This window comes from Tursiops truncatus, chromosome 3 (genome assembly GCF_011762595.2).
Source record: "Tursiops truncatus isolate mTurTru1 chromosome 3, mTurTru1.mat.Y, whole genome shotgun sequence".
NCBI lineage: Eukaryota > Metazoa > Chordata > Mammalia > Artiodactyla > Delphinidae > Tursiops > Tursiops truncatus.
Window position 1 is genome coordinate 142,161,106 of NC_047036.1, and position 20,167 is coordinate 142,181,272.

At 39.1% G+C, this 20,167-nt stretch overlaps 1 protein-coding gene across 4 annotated transcripts in view; it reads left to right on the forward strand.

The window, feature by feature from the left end:
• The window catches only part of LOC101319582 (teneurin-2-like), a 737,023-nt gene that overhangs the window by 254,878 nt on the left and 461,978 nt on the right, over positions 1 to 20,167 (forward strand). For 2 of the 4 annotated variants that reach the window (XM_019945544.3, XM_019945562.3), the window contains exon 3: positions 12,296 to 12,345. The exons of 1 other annotated variant lie outside the window; for it this stretch is intronic. The gene's annotated coding sequence lies outside the window, so the exon portion shown is untranslated. Of the gene's footprint in view, positions 1 to 12,295; positions 12,346 to 13,494; positions 13,610 to 20,167 lie in introns of those variants that run through there. One more of the 4 variants, XR_012330943.1, reaches the window with a different exon arrangement.

A 20,167-nucleotide genomic window follows, 5' to 3' on the forward strand; every position in this document is an offset into this window, starting at 1 on the left:
CTCCAGCTGACTGTGGATTTTAAAAAATTGCATAATGTACAAATAAAAAAACAAAACAAAACAAAATAAAACCCTGCTCTGGTTGGTTTTCCATATACAGGCTTCAAGGGTAAGAAAACATTGCATATTTCTGGAAAAACAGAATTATTCTTACTGTCCAGGAGAAAAAAGGTGAATTCTGTTTTTCAAAGAGAATAAAGGATTAACCTAGTGAGAAGTTTTGCATTCTGTTGTTAAGCACTGCACACATCCTGATTTGGACATTTTAGGACTATACCAGATGAATGCAAAGGACAGGAGATAAGGTGAAAACAAAATTGTAGGCAAGTTTTTTATCTGAATCAGCTTCCCTGATTGCTTTCTGAAGGTGTAGGGTAACCGTTCTCCACCAAGTAGAATGCAACCTAGATGAACCTAAGATTTTCTAAATAAAGAGAATGACGACATCAGCAAAAATTACTTAAATTCCTGATAAAGAGATGCAAAACATATTAGGAAACTTCTAAGAGGGACTTCAGATATGAGAAGCCAAATACTACAGAAATTTTCAGATCACAGCCTCTGCATATAAAACAAAAAAATAAAATGAAGCCTGATTTTACTATTGCACCAGAGAAGCACTGGGAAATCACCATGAAATATGGGCAAATATAAAAGCTGAGACATGGAGCAGGCAAGTGGTTCCTTTAGAAATTAAAGATAATACCAACAAAGGGAAAATATAACAAAAATCCTGTGTTTCAAATACCTAAATTTCAAAAATCAATTAAAATATTTGAATTTAAGGGTTAATTTTATACTTATTACAGTAAGTCACTTCACTTTTTAATTTTCTCTTAAACATAATGAGGCTAATAATAATTGCTAACATTTATTGAACTTTTACTATGTGTCAGGTACTATGTTCAACACATTCATTATCCGATTTAAGCTCACAGCTTTGCAGCAGTGAGAATTACTATCTGTATTTTACAGATGGGGAAACTGTGATTCACAAACTCATAGTAAATTAGCCCAAGAACTCATAGATAGTAAATGGATGAGTTATGAATCTAGGGGTAACTGGTTCCAACATCCATGTTTTTAACCACTACCGTATGTTACCTCCCTAATTTAAATTCTACCTTTTCCATAGAAATGAAATGAATAGCTGTTTAACTAAAATTTGACCATATGGGGCTTCCCTGGTGGTGCAGTGGTTGAGAGTCCGCCTGCCGATGCAGGGGACACGGGTTCATGCCCCAGTCCGGGAAGATCCCACATGCCACGGAGCGGCTAGGCCCGTGAGCCATGGCCGCTGAGCCTGCACGTCTGGAGCCTGTGCTCTGCAACGGGAGAGGCCACAACAGTGAGAGGCCTGCATACCGCAAAAAAAAAACCTGACCATATGAATCACACTCATAAAGGACCATGGTCACTCATAATGTAGTGTTTGCTCATAATTTAAACTTTGGAGAAGTGGCTTGGGTGTTTTTCTTTTTGTCCATTTCAGAATACTGTTTGTCATGATGCTAACAGAGAAATCAGTTCTGTATTTTGTTCAGTTCTCTGCAGAGTTTGTCCTACAGTGATCTAGTCACTGCTGAAATCTAGGCCTTAGTCCTTATTTTTAAAAAAAGAGTAATTCATGGGCCTTACAGACATTCTTCACACTGTACTTTTCTTTATAGCCAAGATGAGTGAAGGTATTTTATGCTCAATTAAAAAAGCTATTTGAAGGTTAAAATATTAAAAGAAATTACCCTGGAAGTTTTTTACCCTCTATATTCTTGTGCCCATTGAGTCATTTTGAGATCAAAACTTTTTTTCAGAATAAATGTATCTTAAAAGTAAGTACTTTTCTGGAGGGGGGGGCTTCATCAAAAATACATCTACATGTGGAACAACACCTAGAGAACATCTACTGAACACTGGCAAAATACCTCAGACCTCCCAAGAGACAAGAAAATCCCCACATACCTGGGTAAGGCAAAAGAAAAAAAGAAAACCCAGAGACAAAAAATAGGGATGGGACCTGCACCTCTGGGAGGGAGCTGTGAAGGAGGAAAGGTTTCCGCACACTATGAAGGCCCTTCACTGGTGGAGACGGGGGTGGCAGGGGGGAAGCTTTGGAGCCACAGAGGAGAGTGCAGCAACAGGGGTGAGGAGGGCAAAGTGAAGAGATTTCTGCAGAGGATCGGTGCCAACCAGCACTCACCAGCCCGAGAGGCTTGTCTGCTCACCTGCCAGGACGGGTGGGGGCTGGGAGCTGAGGCTCAGGATTCGGAGGTCAGACCCCAGGGAGAGGACTGGGGTTGGCTGCATGACCACACCCTGAAGGGGGCAAGTGCGCCACAGCTAGCCGGGAGGAAGTCCGGGAAAAAGTCTGGACCTGCCGAAGAGGCAAGAAACCATTGTTACGGGGTGCACGAGGAGAGGGGATTCAGAGCACCACCTAAACAAGCTCCAGAGATGGGTGCGATCCGTGGTTATCAGCTTGGAAACCAGAGATGGGCATGAAATGCTAACGCTGCTGCTGCAGCCACCAAGAATCCTGTGTGCGAGCACAGGTCACTATCCACACCCTAACCCCGGGAGCCTGTACAGCCCGCCGCTGCTAGGGTCCCATGATCCAGGGGCAACTTCCCCGGGAGAACACATAGCATGCCTCAGGCTGCTGCAACATCATGCTGGCCTCTGCCACCGCAGGCTCTCCCTGCATTCCAATTATAATAACAGTACCCCTCCCTCCCCCCACAGGAGTGAGCAAGAGCCCCCTAATCAGCTGCTGTTTTAACCCTCTCCTGTCTGGGTGGGGAACAGATGCCTGAGGGTGACCTACACACAGAGGTGGGTCCAAATCCAAAGCTGAACCCCAAGAGCTGTGCAAACAAAGAAGAGTATGGGAAATTTCTCCCAGCAGCCTCAGGAGCAGTGGATTAAATCCCCACAATCAACTTGATGTACCCTGCATCTGTGGAGTACCTGAATAGACAACAAATCATCCGAAAATTGAGGCAGTGGACTTTGGGAGCAACTGTAGAGTTGGGGTTTGCTGTCTGTGACTGACTTGTTTCTGATTTTTTTGTTTACCATAGTATGGTTTTTAGCGCTTGTTATCATTGGTGGATTTCTTTATTGGTTTCATTGCTATCTTGTTTTTTATTATTACTTCTTAATTTTAATAATTAATTTTTTTTTTTATTATTTTTTTTTTCTTTCTTTTTTTCTCCCTTTTCTTCTGAGCCGTGTGGCTGGCAGGGTCTTGGTGCTCCGGCATGGTGTCAGGCCAAAGCCTCTGAGGTGGGAGAGCCAAGTTCAGGATATTGGACCACCAGAGACCTCCCGGCCCCATGTAATATGAATCATAAGAGCTCTCCCAGAGATCTCTGTGTCAAAGCTAAGACCCAGCTCCAACCAACGGCCAGCAAACTCCAGTGCTGTACGCCCCATGCCAAAAAATTAGCAAGACAGGAACACAACCCCACCCGTTAGCAGAGAGGCTGCCTAAAATCATAAAGTCACAGACACCCCAAAACACACAAAATGCGGTTCTGCCCACCAGAAAGACATGATCCAGCCTCATCCACCAGAACACAGGCACCAGTCCCCTCCACCAGGAAGCCTACACAAGCCACTGAACCAACCTTACCCACTGGGAACAGACACCAAAAACAACAGGAACTACGAACCTGCAGCCTGCAAAGAGGAGACCCCAAAACAAACACAGTAAGTTAAAAAAAATGAGAAGACAGAGAAACATACAGCAGATGAAGGAGCAAGGTAAAAACCCACCAGACCAAACAAATGAAGAGGAAATAGTCAGTCTACCTGAAAAAGAATTCAAAGTAATGATAGTAAAGGTAATCCAAAATCTTGGAAATAGAATGGAGAAAATACAAGAAACATTTAATAAGGACCTAGAAGAACTAAAGTGCATACAAACAATGATGAACAACACAAATTAAATTAAAAATTCTCTAGAAGGAATCAATAGCAGAGTAACTGAGGCAGAGGAATGGATAAGTGACCTGGAAGATAAAATAGTGGAAATAACTACAGCAGAGCAGAATAAAAAGAATGAAAAGAATTGAGGACAGTCTCAGAGACCTCTGGGACAACATTAAATGCACCAACATTCGAATTGTAGGGGTCCCAGAAGAAGAGAAAAAGAAAGGGACTGAGAAAATATTTGAAGAGATTATAGTGGAAAACTTCCCTAACATGGGAGAGGAAATAGTCAATCAAGTCCAGGAAGTGCAGAGAGTCCCATACAGGATAAATTCAAGGAGAAACACACCAAGACACATATTAATCAAACGATCAAAAATTAAATACAAAGAGAAAATATTAAAAACAGCAAGGGAAAAGCAACAAACAACATACAAGGGAATCCCCATAAGGTTAACAGCTGATCTTTCAGCAGAAACCCTGCAAGCCAGAAGGCAGTGGCAGGACATATTTAAAGTGATGAAAGGGAAAAACCTACAACCAAGATTACTCTACCCAGCAAGGATCTCATTCAGATTTGACAGAGAAATGAAAACCTTTACAGACAAGCAAAAGTTAAGAGAATTCAGCTCCACCAAACCAGCTTTACAACGATGCTAAGGGAACTTCTCTAGCCAGGAAACACAAGAAGAAGAGAAACACCTACAAAAACAAACTCAAACAATTAAGAAAATGGTAATAGGAAGATACATATCCATAATTACCTTAAATATAAATGGATTAAATGCTCCAACCAAAAGACATAGACTGGCTGAATGGATACAGAAACAAGACCTGTATATATGCTGTCTGCAAGAGACCCACTTCAGACCTAGGGACACATACAGACTGAAAGTCAGGGGATGGAAGAGATATTCCATGCAAATGGAAATCAAAAGAAAGCTGGAGTAGCAATTCTCATATCAGACAAAATAGACTTTAAAATAAAGACTATTACAAGAGACAAAGAAGGACGCTACATAATGATCAAGGGATCAATCCAAGAAAAAGATATAATCATTGTAAATATTTATGCACCCAACATAGGAGCACCTCAATACATAAGGCAAATACTAACAGTGATAAAAGGGGAAATTGATAGTAACACAATCATAGTAGGGGACTTTAACACCCCACTTTCACCAATGGACAGATCATCAAAAATGAAAATAAGTAAAGAAACACAAGCTTATGTGACACATTAAACAAGATGGACTTAATTGATATTTATAGGACATTCCATCCAAAAGCAACAGAATACAGTTACTTCTCAAGTAGTCATGCAGTATTCTACAGGACAGATCATATCTTGCGTCACAAATCAAGCCTTGGTAAATTTAAGAAAATTGAAATTGTGTCAAGTATCTTTTCCAACCACAATGCTAAGGGACTACATATCAACTACAGGAAAAAAACTGTAAAAAATACAAACCCATGGAGGCTAAACAATACATTACTAAATAACCAAGAGGTCACTGAATAAATCAAAGAGGAAATAAAAAATACCTAGAGACAAACTACAATGAAAACACGATGATCCAAAACCTATGGGGTGCAGCAAAAGCAGTTCTAAGAGGGAATTTTATAGCAATACAGTCCTACCTCAAGAAACAAGAAACATCTTAAATCCACAACCTAACTTTACACCTAAAGCAGTTAGGGAAATAAGAACAAAGAACCCCAAAGTTAGCAGAAGGAAAGAAATCATAAAGGTCAGATCAGAAATAAATGCAAAGGAATGAAGGAAACAATAGCAAAGATCAATAAAACTAAAAGCTGGCTCTTTGAAGAGATAAACCATTAGCCAGACTCGTCAAGAAAAAAAGGGAGAAGACTCAAATCAACAGAACGAGAAATGAAAAAGGAAAAGTAATATCTGACACTGTAGAAATACAAAGGATCATGAGATATTACTACAAGCAATTATATGCCAATAAAATGGACAAATTCTTAGAAAAGCACAACCTTCCTAGACTGAACCAGGCAGAAATAGAAAATATAAACAGACCAATCACAAGCAATGAAATTAAGACTGTGATTAAAAATCTTCCAACAAACAAAAGCCCAGGACCAGATGGTTTCACAGGCGAATTCTATCAAACATTTAGAGAAGAGCTAACACCTATCCTTCTCAAACTCTTCCAAAAAATTGCAGAGGGAGGAACACTCCCAAACTCATTCTGTGAGGCCACCATCACACTGATACCAAAGCCAGACAAAGATGATGAGGCCACCATCACACTGATTCCAAAGCCAGACGAAGATGTCACAAAGAAAGAAAACTACAGCCATTATCATTGATGAACATAGGTGCAAAAATCCTCAACAAATTACTAGCAAACAGAATCCAGCAGCACATTAAAAGGATCATACACCATGATTAAGTGGGGTTCATCCCAGGAATGCAAGGATTCTTCAATATATGCAAGTCAATCAGTGTGATACACCATATTAACAAATTGAAGGATACAATCATATGTTCATCTAATAGACACAGAAAAAGCTTTTGACACAATTCAACAGTGATTTATGGTAAAAAAAAAAAAAAAAAACTTCCCAGGAAGTAGGCATAGAGAGAACTTACCTCAACATAGTAAAGGCCATATATGACAAACCCACAGACAACATCGTTCTCAATGGTGAACAACTGAAACCATTTCTTCTAAGATTAGGAACAAGGCAAGATTGCCCACTCTCACCACTGTTATTCAACATAGTTTTGGAAGTTTTAGCCACAGCAATCAGAGAAGAAAAAGAAAGAAAAAGAATCCAAATCAGAAAAGAAGAAGCACAGCTGTCACTGTTTGCAGATGATACTATACATAGAGAATCCTAAAGATGCTACCAGAAAACTACTAGAGCTAATCAATGAATTTGGTAAAGTAGCAGCATACAAAATTAATGCAGAGAAATCTCTTGCATTCCTATACACTAATGATGAATAATCTGAAAGAGAAGTTAAGGAAACACTCCCATTTATCACTGCAACAAAAAGAATAAAATACCTAGGAATAAACCTACCTAAGGAGACAAAAGACCTGTATGCAGAAAACTATAAGACACTGTTGAAAGAAATTAAGGATGATACAGATAGAGAAATATACCATGTTCTTGGATTGGAAGAATCAACATTGTGAAAATGACTATACTACCCAAGGCAATCTACAGATTCAATGCAATCCCTATCAAAGTAGCAATGGCATTTTTTACAGAACTAGAACAAAGATTTCACAATTTGTATGGAAACACAAAAGACCTTGAATAGCTAAAGCAACCTTGTGAAAGAAAAATGGAGCTGGAGGAATCACGCTCCCTGGCTTCAGACTATACTACAGAGCTACAGTAATCAAGGCAGTATGGTACTGGCACAAAAACAGAAATATAGATGAATGGAACAGAATAGAAAGCCCAGGGATAAACCCACGCACATATGGTCACCTTATCTTTGATAAAGGAGGCAAGAATATACAGTGGAGAAAAGACAGCCTCTTCAATAAGTGGTGCTTAAAAGCTGGACAGCTACATGTAAAAGAATGAAATTAGAACACTCCCTAACACCGTACGCAAAAATAAATTCAAAATGGATTAAAGACCTAAATGTAAGGCCAGACACTATAAAATTCTTAGAGGAAATCATAGGAACAACACTCTCTGACATAAATCACAGCAAGATCTTTTTAACCCACCTCCTAGAGTAATGGAAATAAAATCAAAAGTAAACACATGGGGTCTAATGAAACGTAAACGCTTTTGCACAGCAAAGGAAACCATGAACAAGACGAAAAGACAACCCTCAGAATGGGAGAAAATATTTGCAAACGAAGCAACTGGAAAAGGATTAATCTCCAAAATTTACAAGTAGCTCATGCAGCTCAATGTCAAAAAAACAACCCAATCCAAAAATGTGCAGAAGACCTAAATAGACATTTCTCCAAAGAAGATACACAAATTGCCAACACACACATGAAAGGATGCTCAACATCATTAATCATTAGAGAAATGCAAATCAAAACTACAATGAGGTATCACTTCACACCGGTCAGAATGGCCATCATCAAAAGATCTAGAAACAAGGGCTTCCCTGTGGTGCAGTGGTTGAGAGTCTGCCTGCCGTTGCAGGGGACACGGGTTCATGCCCCGGTCCGGGAAGATCCCACATGCCATGGAGCGGCTAGGCCCGTGAGCCATGGCCGCTGAACCTGCGCGTCTGGAGCCTGTGCTCTGCAACAGGAGAGGCCACAACAGTGAGAGGCCTGTGTACCGAAAAAAAAAAAAAAAAAAAAAATCCAGAAACAATAAATGCTGGAGAGGGTGTGGAGAAAAGGGAACCTCTTGCACTGTTGGTGGGAATGTAAATTGATACAGCTACTCTGGAGAACAGTATGGAGGTTTCTTAAAAAACTGAAAATGGAACTACTATACAACCCAGCAATCCCACTACTGGGCATATACCCTGAGAAAACCATAGTTCAAAAAGTGTCATGTACCACAATGCTCATTACAGTTCTATTTACAATAGCCAGGACATGGAAGCAACCTAAGTGTCCATCGACAGATGAATGGATAAAGAAGGTGTGGCACATATATAAAATGGAATATTTTTCAGCCATAAAATGAAATGAAATTGTTATTTGTAGTGAGGTGGATGGACCTAGAGACTGTCATACAGAGTGAAGTAAATGAGGGAAAAACAAATTCCGTATGCTAACACATATATATGGAATCTAAAAAAAAACGTTCTGAAAAACCTAGGGGCAGGACAGGAATAAAGACACAGACATAGAGAATGGACTTGAGGACACCGGGAGGTGGAAGGGTAGGCTGGGATGAAGTGAGAGAGTGGCATGGACATATATACACTACCAAATGTAAAATAGCTAGTGGGAAGCAGCTGCATCGCACAGGGAGGTCAGCTCCATACCTAGAGGGGTGGGATAGGGATGGTGGGAGGGAGATGTAAGAGGGAGGGGAGGGCTTCCCCGGTGGCACAGTGGTTGAGAGTCCGCTTGCCGATGCAGGGGACACGGGTTTGTGCCCCGGTCTGGGAAGATCCCACATGCCGCTGGAGCGGCTGGGCCCATGAGCTATGGCCGCTGAGCCTGCGCGTCCGGAGCCTGTGCTCCGCAACGGGAGAGGCCAGAACAGTGAGAGGCCCACGTAACGCAAAAAAAAAAAAAAAAAAAAAAAGAGGGAGGGGGAATGGGGTTATATGTATATATATGCTGATTCACTTTGTGATACAGGAGAAACTAACAGAACATTGTAAAGCAATTATACTCAATGAAGATGTTAAAAAAAAAAAAGTCCTTTTTTATGAGGGGAGGGGAGAGGGAGTGGGCAAAATGTTCATGGATTTTTTTTTACTTTAAAATAGTTTTTATTTTAATTGAATGGAAGATTCTTTAAATTCTATAGTGCTTTACAGTTTTCAAAAGTTTCACGTACATGATTTCATATAATCCCATAATAACCCTTTTTTTTTTACCTACACCTATCTTGCCTCTCCCCCCTTCCCTCTTCCCAGTGGTAACCACTGGTTTGCTCTCTATATCTATGAGTCTGCTTCTTGTTTTATTCTCTAGTTTGTAATATTTTTTATATTCCACATATGTGATATCATACAGTAATTTGTCTGAGTTATTTCACTTAGCATAATGCCCTCCAAGTCCATTATAGATTCTTTTTAAATACCTTTAAAGAATGGATCCCAACTTTACATTTATAATGTAGTTCTACATCACTAAAAAATGGGTTAGTTGTAATATTATGGCTACTGCCCTGAATTTTCTGTTAGAGATAGCAATATCCATAGTTCCTCTCAACTTAAATGAAGGTCTGCTTATCATTGGATAACTTATTCATTTATGCAGTAAACAAATATTTATTAAGTACTTGCTATATGCAAGGCACCCTTTAATGATAAAGAATATCATTTCCTTTATGGAGCTAACAGTCTAGTTGTAGCGGTTGGAAAGAAACACAAGCAAGAGGAAAATGTCAAATAATAAGAATTGCTATGAAGAATATAAAGCAGGATGACGTGATAGAATAATACTGATGGGTGAGTGTGGCCATTTTAAAAGGATGGTCAGAGAAGGCCTCATTGAAGATGTGACATTCTATCTGAGACCTTTATGATAAGAGTGAACCATGCAAAGTTCTTAGAGAAGAGCATTCCAGATGGAGAGAAAAGGGCAAAAGCCATAAAATGAAAATGTGTGATGTACGTGATGAATAGAAAGTCCATGTGTCTAGAGTGTAGAAAATGTCAGAGGAATGCTGACATGAAGGTGAAGATACCATCACGGGACAATAGACCTTGGTATGAAGTTGTAATTTTATTTTCATTGCAATTATAAACCAAGGTGATTTTCAACTTGGAGGATTAATTTGGGGCCGTAGGATTTAATCTAAGAACTTTGGATTTCACAGCTAGGACAGTTTTTTCTGGCCTCAGACAACAACAAGATATGGAAAAAATTGAAGGCCTTGAGCCTTAGTGTTACATTGAAGCTGGAGTTTAAGCCCTCAGATCCAGAGACCACTCATCAAGATGCACGTTACATGTTTAACTTAATCACTGTGCTGGGCACTATTTTAGGCACCAGTGATACAGCTGTGAATACGAAATGTTACTTGCCTTATATTCTAGGTAATAGAATAGAGGGAACATATTATAACACTGAGCACTTGCTGAGGGTTCTTTTTAATAATCTAGCTTCCCTGTTAGTTTTTCAGCTTCAGGACCTGACTGCATTATTCATCAACTGTGATTGCCCTAGAGCCTATTAAAATGCTTGACACATAGTAGGTGCTCAGTAATTCTTAACTGAATTGAAAATTAGCTTTCATCTCATTGATATGCAGTATTCCATTGTGTGTGTGTATCTTCTCTTTTTTCAAAACCATGTTCTATTTTTGAATATAAACATATTAGAAAATCATTTTTTTTTCCATGAAGGGTTTATGTTTTTACAGGGCTTTGCTATATTAGTCAATATATTATCTTCATTCTGTGACATGCAGTCTACCTTAATCCTGTGAATTTAAATCTCTATGGAATATATCTGTTTTGGGCTTCAATTATGTGAAATCAGTTAAATCCCCCAATTTTTTGTAAACAGTATTTTCATAGCCACCTAAATATGCCCTGTTTTGGTTTTGCACATCATAAAGGAAATCCTGAAATGGAGAATCTTTGTCTTTCCCTATTTCCATCTACTTACACTATTATTTTAAAAACTCACTAATTTATGATTATTGCAAAAGGCAGTTTAAAATACCATCATATTTTGGTCTTTCTCTGGGTTTTTCCTTCACTCTCTGTGCTCCCGGTCCAAAGAAGTATGGACAGTTCCCCAAAAAGTGTCATGGTCTCTTTCATGGTGCCCATTCAACAGCATTGCAATGTCTTTTTCTCTCTTCTTATTCTCCCTATGTACTTTATCTTCAACCTTTTGTCTTTAGCTTAACTGTAGCCATTCCTAAAAGCCTTTGTTTAACCTTCCATATCTGGGTTAGCTGCCTGTGTTTGTCCTATTACCAGCTTTGTCACGTGCTATTGTAATTTCCATTACTCTAAGTTTCTTTTCTAGACTGTAAACTCCCCAAGGGCTGGGACTAGATTGTAATTACAATTCTAATGCCACCTCCTAACTCAGTGACTACCAAAGAGTGGACCTTTAACAAAAATGTACTGAGTGAATGAGTAAATGGATCAATTAGCTGTCATTTTCTGAGGCAGATAATAATTTAATTTGTTCTCATTGTCTGGTACATTTAAAAGGTCTTTGTTCATACCTGTGACTTTCCCTGTCTCCTGAGTTCTATTTTTATAATTTTCTTTTATTTTGTATAGTTTGGTACTTAGCGTGTTACTTCAGAGCAATATAGCTTTTAAGTCTGGGGTAGACAAGAAAGAGAAGACAATCTAGTGTTCATATAAATCTGCCCTTAGGACCCATTTCTCAAGAAAAAGCAGATAGGAAGGAGGAGTGGTGGTTGAAGATCTAGCAGCTGGTGTCATTAAGGAAGAAAACCTAGCATCCTTTCCACGTTCACTTTTATTCATTTGATATTCCAGCTCACAAAGGCTCTGGCTTGACTGTTGACAGTCAACATGTGAGAACTATGGTTTCTACTCCTTTGTACAGGAAATCTGTGTGGCTGTATGAGAAGGAGTGAGAGATGGTATTTTCATCTCATGAATAAAAACTGTGTATCTTGATATTGCTGTCAAAGAGCTGAAGTTACTAAACCAATGATATACTCTCGGGGAAATATAGGTGAAAAAGCCTCTTTTTTCTTTCTTTTTTCCCTCTCCCAGCTCTTCACCAGCGTTCAATTCAACCCGAGGAACCAGGAACTGAGGAGGAAGTAAGTAATTGACATTCAAAGCCTCTATTTTTAGACACCTTTACATTTTTCTTTTGCATCTAACTAGCAAGGATTTTTCCAAACAAGCTTTTAATTAGCAGGTGAGTTTAATTGATATGTGGGTTTCTCAGAAGGGGAAGGGACCTCAATGTGGAGGAGGAGGGGGGAGGGCTTCCATCACTCTCACTCACAATAGAAGACCATTAATTCATTTGCACCTGGATGTTTTAAAGGATCAATTTATTGTAGCAAAGAAAGAAGGCAGAGACTCAAAAGGTTGGAATCTGTCAGAGAAGAAAGAGAGGCACTATAATTTAACATGTTATGTGGATGATTTAAAACTTGGAAAAATATTGCTACTGATGTCCAAATAGAGGAACTAACCTATTTGCATAGAGTCAGGTTCTGTCCAAGTGCTGAGAAAAGATCAGTGTTTCACAATCAATGAAGTTAATTTTTTTTAAAAAGTTTTTAGTAGGTAGGACAGTGGAAAATAAAACACATAGGTAGGTCAGTTTCATTGGTCTCAAAAGAGTAGTTTATTAATGTAAGTGAATGTGAGACTGTTTTAAAAGTGAAATCCAGGGTAGTCTTGCTTTTTATGGTGGTGGGAGAGAACACATATCCTGTGTTCAGTTTTGCAAAGTGGGAAGTTGCAGGAAGCATGGGAGGGTGTATACATCATCATTCAGAAACCATTAGTTGCATGCAACAGAGGCCAATACTGACTAATATAAGTAGAAAAACAGAAGAATAAATTTAAAGCATATTGGCTATGACAGAATCAAATGAATGGCTGAATAGTCAAGCCTCATAGAAGGATGGGGACTACAGAAGCTCTGAAATCTAGGTAAGAAACTAATGGAGGGTCTGATTGGTATCTGATTGGCGAAGCATGATTAAAATCCGCCCCCTCCCCCATTGACAAGGGAAGTGAGATGCTTCCATTCAACCAATATCATCTCTGGTGAGGGACAAAGTGTTCAACAAGTACAAAATTCTAGATGCTGATACAACTTTTGACCTCCCCTAAAACTTGATATATGTGTATAAACACATATGCACATAACGTATAACCTATACATGCATCTGTAGACATCCATTGTCATATATGATTACCAAAATTGTGATTACCAAATTTTCTTCCAGTATTCCAGCACCAATACGCCCTACTTGCTTCAGGATGATTATAGGTGTTGAACTGGCATCTTGAAATTCTGTGCCACATCAGATATTGCTAAAATGCATATTCTCCATTGGTCTGCCGTCCAGAGGAAGAAAATTCTCCTTTGATTCTCCGCGGCTAGCAACCAGAAAAAAATGGCTGCGCTTTTACCCTTTAAGATGCCTTTTCAGATTATTTGATATTTATTCTTTAAAAAGCCTTAAACAATAGCCTGAACCCTGTTGAGTTCACCATAGAACTGTAAGAGACTTGTATTTATTGGACAAATGGTAGTTACATAGACCACAGGGTCCTAGAAGAAAAGCCGGCTACATAAATATCTCCTACCCCTAAATTTCTGCTTCAAAGATGGACCCAAAATGATTTTTATTGAGTATTATTACAGTAGAAAATAATTGTTTCCGATAGGAAGATATAGTTTATTATTTAAGAATGAACCACCCTCTTCAGGATAAATTTGGGGGATTCATCACACTTATCCTGAAGACTATATTTCCTTTTCTTTATTAGAAAACAGAATAAGTGAGGATGTTTGGAAGACTTTTGCCTGACCTCATGGTTAGTCCAAAAGGAAATGCATTACTATCTTTGGCAGAGTATTTAGTTTCATAACTTGGCTAACTTGGCTTACATATAGGCACTTTGTGTATTTGTAGGAGAAAAGTCTGAAGAGAACAGCATATGCAGTTATGGTTCTGCCTTGTATGATCTGTGGTCCTCTCTGTGTATCATCCTCTAGAATGTTAGCTGTGTGAGCTCTCATAGCAAGCAGCTACCCGAGTCTAGCGTGTGCTAACGATAGGAAGGTAATGAAAATAAGAACCTTTGAAAGTTATAATTGGTGATCCACCCTCCCAGAACACATGAAAATTAATTGGCCAGATGTTCCCTACCCAACTGTAATGGGGGTAATGTAGGAGACTGAGTTTTCAACCTTCCCCAGGTGTGCGCATTTGAGCAGGGAAAAGTGATTATGAGTGACATGGTGACAGGTGCAGTGCCCATGTTCCACAGTGCCCTTGTGTATCTGTTATATATTTAGGATTTTTCTCCTGAGGCACTTCAGAGATATGAAAATAGACATGGAACAAAACCAAAAGACCCTGAAAATAGAAAAAAAAAACTCAGAAGTTCTGAATTTTGTATTATGTGTATATTAATTGTATTGTTATTTAAGGTTATATTTATACCTGTACCTGCTAGCTCTTGTTATAATTATGTCAGGCACTGTGTTAAGCACTTTGCATTTTGTGATTAACCTTCACAAATTTAGAGGTGGATACTTACATCACCTCTACTTTTTAGATGCGTCACTGGAGTTCAGAGATTGAATCAATCTTTCATAGTTACACAGGGAGTAAGAGAGCAGATCTTTTTTTTTTTTTTTTTTTTTTCTTTTTAAAGAGCAGATCTTGAGGATCTAAGGTCAGAGCCCATGGGCTTACCTACTAAGCTATACAATTCCAAAGTAGCAGGTTTGTTCACCTCTGCAAAGCAAAGTCACTTTGATAAGGCCATTACTTGCGTTATCTCATTTAATCCTCATAACCACCAGGAGAGGTACAAAATACTGTCCCCATTTCACAGAGAATGATATAGAGGTGAGGAGTTTGATGAACTTGATCAAGGTCCCAGGTGACTGCAAAACAGAGAAGGTGCTCAAATTTAGTTTTCTTTGACTTCAAAGCCCAGATGTTAACCACAGTGAAGCAGTGCTACAGAAAAGATAACGTCTTTTGCAACTGAAACTATGAGATTGTTACTCTGACTTAAGTCTGATTTCCTTCACTGTCCTTATTCACACGTTTACATTTGCAGGAAAAGTGATTATCCTGCCATCTTCTCCTCTGCAGCATTTCCTTGAGCTTCAGTTTTGAATGGAGCCCAAAGTGTCCCCTGGTTATTCCATGCAATTGCCCTCAGGGACTATTTAGGAAGAAAATGTTTTTCTCCTAATAAAACAGCACAGCTGTCTCAAAGAGCTTTTAATCCATCTTTTTAAAAGATGTGGACTTTCTAAAATAATGTCGCCCCCATTTGTCTTCTCTGAAAGAAGATATTTCAAACACAGGAACACCTATCATAATAAACCATTAAGATGACTCCAGCCTTTCAGTGTATTTTTAGAATTTCATATTTCACCAAATGCTGTTATATATAATTCTTGGTAGTGGGATATGATGGGATATGACAGTTATCTCATTTGCGAAGAAAGACCAAATAACTCATTGTCCCACATCCACAAATAAATTATTCTTGTCCCCAAGCATAAGATTCTGTTTTGTTAGTTTCCTCACCTTAATGGATTTTCTTTTCTACATTAATACTTTTTGCAAGACTCTGACCCTTAATATCAGTTTGGCTATTGTGAAAGAAGGAAAATTCCTGGAAACCAGCCTCACTGATCTTAAAATGAAGCATTAACAGAGCAGTCTATACCTCTAGAAGTAAAATGAGGTCTGGAGTGATAATTATTTTGTAGGATTTCATTCAGCATTTTTGTCACATGTCAACCATGTGAAGAGAAAACAAATTTTTCCTACCTTTTGAGTAGATACCATCTGTTTCAGCTCAAGGAGGGCTCAGGGTTCTATTTTTCTTTCTTTCTTCAGTTTCAAAGGGTCCTATATTTGATTCAAACATTACAGTGCTATACTTGATTCTGGAACGTCTAAAAACTAAATTTGAGGGTCTTAATATGATGCTTTAGTCCATATGGCATTTAAAGGTATACATGAATACGTATAAGTGGAATTTTTCCCTAATTAAATTACATCAGTATGTTGAAAATATGCCTCACTAAGTTTTGCCTGTATTTTCACTTCTTATTCTTCATAGTCATGCATATTTCTTAAGTTTTTTTTTATCTTACCTGGTGTGAATTTTAGTCTATGGTGTCCTAGTTGATAAACCTCCTTGAGTAGAGATAGTTCCTATTCTTCCTTGTTTTCCCAGTTCATTGGACATTCATAAACGCACTCGATAAATCTTTTGCAAACCGAAGTGAAATTAATTTAATGTATTGTTAAGCCTTTTGTCATGAAAATTTCTAAGCATATGTTCATAGAATGACTGAAGGTATACATAAGTGCTTTTATCATAAACAGCCAATAGAGAACACTTAAATTTACATTTGTATATACATAAGCTAGCGCAAAATAACTTACTTGATATAAGCATTATCACATATTTATATATTTATTTAACTATATACAATTATCCAGTTACAGTAGTTGATGTAGCACGTTTGTGTTCTCTTTGCTAAATGTGTGTGTGTGTTTGTGTGTGTGTGTAGGTATGTAAACACTCATTGCATCAGGAGGCACTGATGTCTTAGCTCTAATCTTTTATGAGGAGATATATAGGACAGAGGAAAAAGAATATCCAAGTTAATAGTCCTAGTATCAGCAGTAACCACAGCTCAGCTGGACTCCCTGGATTTTGATATCATCTGAGTGCAAAGCTAATAATAATTTCAGAAGGCAGATGGCCAGTGGCCTCCACTAAGAGCTCCCCAGAAGGGGCTTTTTAGAGCCCACTGCAGTGGAGAGTTTTAGAGTAGTGAGACAGTCCTGCTAACATCCTTTTAATGACATCTTTGAGGCAACTAAATTGCTAACTACTTGACCAGTTTGCATTAATTCTGGTTAATTTTCAGTAATCAGATGATTAGGACAATTATACAACCAGTGATATTTGAACAGATTCTGTAAAATGTGATTGTTTACTTAGACCTATAGTAGCCAGTAGAGTTCTGCCACTTACTACCTTCAATATTTAACATAAAGACTGAGAGGTAGAAAACTGCAGAGATAGAACTAGATGAAAGTATAAAATCCTTAGGGAGGGTGGCAATGGAGCTGAACACATTTTGCATGTCTTTGAGGTACCAGTTCTTCTGGCCGGGATGTTACATTCCCAATGTTATTTAATTCTCATCCTTAGGGATAGATTGATTATCTCTAGTTTCCAGATGAGGAAAGTAAAATTCAGAGTGTTTAAGTGACTTGCCAATGCATTTACTTCTTTCTTTTTTAAAATTAATTAATTAATTTATTTTTGGCTGAGTTGGGTCTTTGTTGCTGCGCGTGGGCTTTCTCTAGTTGCGGCGAGTGGGGGCTACTCTTCGTTGTAGTGCGTGGGCTTCTCATTGCGGTGGCTTCTGCTGCAGAGCACAGGCTCTAGGCATGCGGGCTTCAGTAGTTGTGGCACGCAGGCTCAGTAGTTGTGGCTCGCAGGCTCTAGAGTGCAGGCTCAGTAGTTTTGGCACATGAGCTTAGTTGCTCTACAGCATGTCAGATCTTCCCGGACCAGGGCTGGAACCCATGTCCCCTGCATTGGCAGGCAGATTCTTAACCACTGCACCACCAGGGAAGTCCCTCCACCACTATTTCAAAACTTGAGGTCATCAAAAACAAGGAAAGCCTAGCTGTCACAGCCAAGAGAAGCCTAAGGAGACATGATGACTAAATGTAATATCCTCAGTGGGATCCAGGTTGTTTTCCTTTGTATGAATTCCTAGGCACTGAGCCACCATTTGTGTTCCTTTGGGGCCTGCAGAATTTATTCCTCTGGGGTTTTGTTTTGCTGATTAAAATTTGAGATATAATCCAAAATTTCAATGCAAAGGTTCATTGACAATAGTTTCTTTCAACCATTACTTATCTTGGTGTCACAAAGGGCTGTCAGACATCTGAGGTCCCAGTGGAGGAAGGTTTCTCACTCAGGTAAAGGCATATGATAATTCCATACACAGACTGTCCACCTGCCACTCATTTCCTTTCTTCAGGAGGGCCAAGGATACCCTACTTTCAAGTCATCCTGGGGCTGCATCTGCCCAAAGTCCACAGCTGGCCCCTCTGCACGTGTCCAAAGCTTGGCGGGGACACTGCAGCCCGGGTAGAGACCGTAGGGGAAAGGCACGTTTACTTCTAAGAAGCCTCTTTTTCCCCTTCCAAGTTGGATACAAGTATCCCTGTTTACTGTCTCCCCCTCACCCAGACCTCGAATTTAAGCTCCTTGAGGACTGGGACTTTATCTTATTATTGTACTCTAGAGTCTGATACATTCACTAAATGTATTCAACAAATATTTATTAAATGTCCAATATATGCCAGGCCTAAAGAAATAATGAACAAAAACAAACAGCACTCCCTGTCCTCCAAGAGCTGACATTCTAGTGCAGGGAGGCAAACGGTAGGCATAAACCTTATGTAAAATATATAAAATGTTAAGTGGAGAAAATGCACTGTGGAAAATTATAAAGCAGGACAAGAGGCTAGGGAGGGAGTGATCGGGGACTTTTTGTGGAGAAAGTGACGTTTGAACCAAGACCTGAGGAGGCGAAGCAGGAAGCCATGAGGACAGATGAAAGGAAGAGGGTTATAGGCAGAGGGAAGAGCCAGTGCGTAGGTATGAGGTGGAAATGGGCCTGACGTGTCTTGAATATAGCAAGGAGGCCAGAGTGGCTGGAAAGGAGTGAATGAGACCGAGAACAGTACGATGTTGGATCAGACAGGTCATGGAAGAGGAGGGTGAAAACTTCTAGGCCGTTGTAGACAATTTACTGTGAGTGAAATGCGAAGCCAATGGGAAGTTTGAACAAAGGGTATGGTGTGGCCTGACTTACCTTTCATCAGATGATCACAGATGGCCACGTTGAGAACAGACTGAAAGAGGTCAAGAATGGAAGCGGGGAGAATATTTGGAATGTCTTAAAATAATGCAGGGAAGCATAATCACATATGGCTTAAGCTGAGGGTGGGTGGTAGTGAAGGTGGTGAGTAGTGCGATTCTGGATATATTTTAGAGATAAATCTGACAGCATAGATAGGAGGTGTGAATGACAAAGGCCAGTCAAAGATGACCTCAGGGATTTTGGCCTGAACAACTAGAAAGATGTAGGTACCTTTTAACAGTGAGTTCGTCTATTGCAAGTTCTGGGGAAAAGATTTGGAGCTGGGTTTGGGGCATGCTAAATTAGAGATGTCTGTAAAACATCCTTCCTGAGATACTAATTAGTCTGGTGATTGGATATCCAAGTCATTTGGAGTCCAAGGCAGAGTTGGAGCTTGCGGGGTATATATATATATATATGGTGTCATTACTATAAAAATTGTATCAAAAAGCCATGAGACTGGATGAAATCTCCATGGGGGTTAGTGAGGGCCCAGTAGCTACTAGTTGATAGTTGATACATTTAAATTATCTGTATATGAATGAATGGATGTGTACAACAGAGGTGAGATTGGAGAAAGCCTAGTTTATCTGACCTCTGAGCCATTGTGTTTCTTATTTTTTGTGTAGGTCCAGGTTTTTAGTTGGCATCAGGAGAAAGTCTCTGGTTATTTTAAGCAACAATGACAGCAAAAATAATTTATTTAAAAGGTATTGGGGCACTTACAGAATTTTTTTTTTTTTGAGAACTAGAGAAACAGGAGTGAATGCTACATATGAAGAAATGGGGCAACCATTTAAAAGAATTGCACAACCGTTTAAAAGAAGAAAGTTATCAACATATCAGATTTAGGAACAGAGTAAGAATGGTGATGGTAATAATAATATTTGATGTTAAGGGAAAAAGGATCCTTTTTGATCAAAGCCTAGAATGTGACGGAGCATTTGCTCATTTAATCC